The sequence below is a fragment of the Oncorhynchus clarkii genome, chromosome 3 (genome assembly GCF_045791955.1).
Source record: "Oncorhynchus clarkii lewisi isolate Uvic-CL-2024 chromosome 3, UVic_Ocla_1.0, whole genome shotgun sequence".
Lineage (NCBI taxonomy): Eukaryota > Metazoa > Chordata > Actinopteri > Salmoniformes > Salmonidae > Oncorhynchus > Oncorhynchus clarkii.
The window spans coordinates 6,741,709-6,747,712 of record NC_092149.1 but is presented as its reverse complement, the minus strand read 5'-3'; positions in this window follow the sequence as shown (position 1 = coordinate 6,747,712).

Here is a 6,004-nt window from a genome sequence, read left to right as displayed (position 1 = left end):
GCATCATTATGTCTTCCCATACAGCATAGTTATGTCTTCCCATACAGCATATATGTCTTCCCATACAGCATAGTTATGTCTTCCCATACAGCATAATTATGTCTTCCCATACAGCATAGTTGTATGTCTTCCCATACAGCATAGTTGTATGTCTTCCCATACAGAATAGTTATGTCTTCCCATACAGCATAGTTATGTCTTCCCATACAGCATAGTTATGTCTTCCCATACAGCATAGTTATGTCTTCCCATACAGCATAATTATGTCTTCCCATACAGCATAGTTATGTCTTCCCATACAGCATAGTTATGTCTTCCCATACAGCATAGTTATGTCTTCCCATACAGCATAGTTATGTCTTCCCATACAGCATAGTTATGTCTTCCCATACAGCATAGGTATGTCTTCCCATACAGCATAATTATGTCTTCCCATACAGCATAGTTATGTCTTCCCATACAGCATAGTTGTATGTCTTCCCATACAGCATAGTTATGTCTTCCCATACAGCATAGTTATGTCTTCCCATACAGCATAGTTATGTCTTCCCATACAGCATAATTATGTCTTCCCATACAGCATAGTTATGTCTTCCCATACAGCATAGTTGTATGTCTTCCCATACAGCATAGTTATATGACTTCCCATACAGCATAATTATGTCTTCCCATACAGCATAGTTATGTCTTCCCATACAGCATAGTTATGTCTTCCCATACAGCATAGTTATGTCTTCCCATACAGCATAATTATGTCTTCCCATACAGCATAGTTATGTCTTCCCATACAGCATAGTTATGTCTTCCCATACAGCATAGTTGTATGTCTTCCCATACAGCATAGTTATATGTCTTCCCATACAGCATAATTATGTCTTCCCATACAGCATAATTATGTCTTCCCATACAGCATAGTTATGTCTTCCCATACAGCATAGTTATGTCTTCCCATACAGCATAGTTATGTCTTCCCATACAGCATAATTATGTCTTCCCATACAGCATAGTTATGTCTTCCCATACAGCATAGTTATGTCTTCCCATACAGCATAGTTGTATGTCTTCCCATACAGCATAGTTATATGTCTTCCCATACAGCATAATTATGTCTTCCCATACAGCATAATTATGTCTTCCCATACAGCATAGTTATGGCTTCCCATACAGCATAATTATGTCTTCCCATACAGCATAATTATGTCTTCCCATACAGCATAATTATGTCTTCCCATACAGCATAATTATGTCTTCCCATACAGCATATATGTCTTCCCATACAGCATAGTTATGTCTTCCCATTCAGCATAATGTCAACCCATGTTGACACTGAGACTATGTTGTCTAGTCTATGCCTAATGAGGCCTGAGCGACAGACAGACAGACAGACAGACAGACAGACAGACAGACAGACAGACAGATATCTACTGTATAACACAACACTGGTATGTTTTCAGCCCTGCGGGCAACGTTTTCTGTGGGCCCCAGTGTGTAGTGAGCTAATCAAACCACCTCTCTAATATCCTGGGTGTTAACACCAAGCAGAGCCAACAGAGCCTGGAGAAATCTCTGCATCTATTCCACATGTATAATGCAGCAGCAGGAAATGGAATCCAGGGAGCAGAGCAGCTCTTCAGTTGAGGCTGAACAGGCTGATTGGTCACTGGACTTTGAGCCCCAAATGGGACCCTATTCCCTTTTATAGTGCACTACTTTTGACCAGAGTACATAGATAGTAGTGCACTATATTGGGAATATGGTGCCATTTGTCAGAGTGTCGCAAGGCAAGTGAACCCTATTCCCTATATACTGTAGTGCATTACTTTTGACCAGAGCCCTATGGGAGCCTATTGGCCCAAAAGAAGTGCACTAAATAGAGAATAGGGTGCTATTTGGGATGAGAGCTTAGTTCTGGGTCAGCTGCATGAAGTGATACATCTCTGTGTTTTGCTGAGACTTTGGACAAGGTCTCACGAGAATCCCAATTAAGGAGCTAATGCTGAATATATTTCCTTAAAACAGTTGGTAAACCAGGCATGTCTAGGCTTCTTGGCAAACACTCAATGTTTACGTCCAAAATGGCACCCTATTTCCTTTGTAGTGTACTACTTTGACCTGGGCCCGTCGTGCATTATGTAGGCTATAGGGTGCCATTTTGGACGCCCACAAGTCACGTCAGAAACTGTATTGATTATGAGGGATGCGGGGGATGGAACGGTTGCCTAGATTCTAGAATAAGGGCAGGGCATTGTAGCCTAGAGGTGTGTTGTTTTTCATGGCGGGTCGATGTTTTTATTGATAGACGCAGTGTGAATTGAAACATGGAGCGGGAGAGCGCCTGTTTTTAACAAGGTTGACGAGGTTCAAATCAATAAAACACCCTTAGCATTGACCAGTTTATTAAATTAGTAAACAAAGAAAGTCCTACTTCTATTCTTGATACTGTGAGAAATTGATCCACAAACTAGGCCAATTGCTCCTGGACAAAAGCCGTTCTTGTGTTTTCTGGAAGCATAGACTCAGCACCATGGACAGCTAAAGGAGAGGATATATTCAACGCCGCGAAATCCAGCCTTTGATCCCGATTCCATTGTGATTTCACAGGAGAAGGTGACCTGCTCTGACGTAATCAACAACGCATGATTGTACTGCCTCAAACCTGTACGGACCGCAAAGAACATCTCAGCGACAGCGAGGCCTTCGCTTCATACAACTCTGACAGTTCTTTCCGATCTAAACCGTTACCATGGCGTTGCCGTTGGGAACATAAGGTCGGTAGACCTCTTCGCGCTGAAGTACATGACCCCGTTGACCCAATTTATTCTGGGTCAGTCTTTGATGTCTTGTAGAGAAAAACAACACATAGGCCTGCATGTGAAACGAACATAAAATTAGAAAGTACTGCAGTCAGTCGTGTGCGAATGTTTAAGAACATAAATAGAGCGAATTCAATGCGTCGTATTCTAGCGGTGTATCTGTCCTGTCACTCTAATGTTATGTGCGCATGCAGGTGAGTGCCGGCCTATATACATACAAGCATGGATAATGAAGGCTATACACTGTGACCTGAGGTCTGGATTAGTTCACAGGTGTGTGTGTGTGTGTGTGTGTGTGTGTGTGTGTGTGTGTGTGTGTGTGTGTGTGTGTGTGTGTGTGTGTGTGTGTGTGTGTGTGTGTGTGCGCGTGGAGGAACATGAGTAGCCATGCAGTAACCAGAGTCCACCTCTGTCATTGAACCCATCTGTTGGCATCAGACACTGCCTCATGCTAACCTGTTTCGGTTTCAGGCTTTGTGAGGCTGGTCATTCTTCTCTCTGCTGCTACACTGAGCTGTGATGCTGTGATACTATCACTGGGGAGACTACATGACACTTCACTGAGCTGTGACACTGTGATATTATCACTGGGGAGACTCCATGACACTTCACTGGGGAGACTCCATGACACTTCACTGAACTGTGACGTTGTGATATTATCACTGGGGAGACTACATGACACTTCACTGAACTGTGACGCTGTGATATTATCACTGGGGAGACTCCATGACACTTCACTGAGCTGTGACACTGTGATATTATCACTGGGGAGACTCCATGACACTTCACTGAGCTGTGACGCTGTGATATTATCACTGGGGAGACTCCATGACACGTCACTGAGCTGTGACGCTGTGATATTATCACTGGGGAGACTCCATGACACTTCACTGAGCTGTGACGCTGTGATATTATCACTGGGGAGACTCCATGACACTTCACTGAGCTGTGACACTGTGATATTATCACTGGGGAGACTCCATGACACTTCACTGAGCTGTGATGCTGGGATATTATCACTGGGGAGACTCCATGACACTTCACTGAGCTGTGACGCTGTGATATTATCACTGGGGAGACTCCATGACACTTCACTGAGCTGTGACGCTGGGATATTAGTAGTATCTTCCTGTATGGTACAGGTCCTGCTGAGAGCACAGACACAGAGACCAAGTCTGTGTGCTGCTCAGCCTAGACAGTGGATAGGGTGTCACTAACCCATATCCTGTTGCGGACGCTAGCCTACTGCTGTTGACAACGCCATCGTCACTATGACCAGCCTAGGGATCCAGCAACGTCCCACTGACCACAGACAGATAGGGAGGAGTCCTTTACTCCTGTCTCACAAACAGTGGTCCTCCTCCTCCCTGCCCCTCCTGAAACGCCTGCACCAGGCTGGGGGGCCGTATGCTGTCGCTGAGCCCCAGACAGACCCGCCGTCGCTGGGTGACAACTTCTCCCTCCTCCAGCGACTGAAAGAGGAGACTTACATGTACAAACAGAACAAGGATCTGAAACAGGTACAGAGCAGGAAGCCATGGTGTAAGCAGCAGCCTCACTCTCCACCTCTGGCCAGGTAAGAGAACAGTCTTATCCTCCTGCATGACTCCATTTTGTTTGCCAGTGCCCTACAGTATATTTGGTTATTGTACTGTCTGTGTTGTACATCATGTCTTGGTGCACTATGTACTGTCTGTGTTGTACATCATGTCTTGGTGCACTATGTACTGTCTGTGTTGTACATCATGTCTTGGTGCACTATGGGAACTACATGTAGCTTAGCTGATGGAAAGAAATCCTTTAAATCAAATCAAATCAAATCAAATCAAATTTTATTTGTCACATACACATGGTTAGCAGATGTTAATGCGAGTGTAGCGAAATGCTTGTGCTTCTAGTTCCGACAATGCAGTAATAACAAGTAATCTAACTAACAATTCCAAAACTACTGTCTTGTACACAGTGTAAGGGGATAAAGAATATGTACATAAGGATATATGAATGAGTGATGGTACAGAGCAGCATAGGCAAGATACAGTAGATGGTATCGGGTACAGTATGTACAAATGAGATGAGTATGTAAACAAAGTGGCATAGTATAGTATAAAGTGGCTAGTGATACATGTATTACATAAGGATACCGTCGATGATATAGAGTACAGTATATACGTATGCATATGAGATGAATAATGTAGGGTAAGTAACATTTATATAAGGTAGCATTGTTTAAAGTGGCTAGTGATATATTTACATCATTTCCCATCAATTCCCATTATTAAAGTGGCTGGAGTTGAGTCAGTGTCAGTGTGTTGGCAGCAGCCACTCAGTGTTAGTGGTGGCTGTTTAACAGTCTGATGGCCTTGAGATAGAAGCTGTTTTTCAGTCTCTCGGTCCCAGCTTTGATGCACCTGTACTGACCTCGCCTTCTGGATGATAGCGGGGTGAACAGGCAGTGGCTCGGGTGGTTGATGTCCTTGATGATCTTTATGGCCTTCCTGTGACATCGGGTGGTGTAGGTGTCCTGGAGGGCAGGTAGTTTGCCCCCGGTGATGCGTTGTGCAGACCTCGCTACCCTCTGGAGAGCCTTACGGTTGAGGGCGGTGCAGTTGCCATACCAGGCGGTGATACAGCCCGCCAGGATGCTCTCGATTGTGCATCTGTAGAAGTTTGTGAGTGCTTTTGGTGACAAGCCGAATTTCTTCAGCCTCCTGAGGTTGAAGAGGCGCTGCTGCGCCTTCTTCACGATGCTGTCTGTGTGAGTGGACCAATTCAGTTTGTCTGTGATGTGTATGCCGAGGAACTTAAAACTTGCTACCCTCTCCACTACTGTTCCATCGATGTGGATAGGGGGGTGTTCCCTCTGCTGTTTCCTGAAGTCCACAATCATCTCCTTAGTTTTGTTGACGTTGAGTGTGAGGTTGTTTTCCTGACACCACACTCCGAGGGCCCTCACCTCCTCCCTGTAGGCCGTCTCATCGTTGTTGGTAATCAAGCCTACCACTGTTGTGTTTAGTCTGTCATAGACCTGATGGTCAGAGATGTTAGGAATGATGTCACATGGGAATGTTAGCGGGTCACATCTGAACAGGAGTGTCGTTGGGAACCCTAGCCTGCATCCCAAATGCCATTCTATTCCATTTACAGTGCACTACTTTTGACCTGTCCAAATAGGGAATAGGGTAACATTAGGG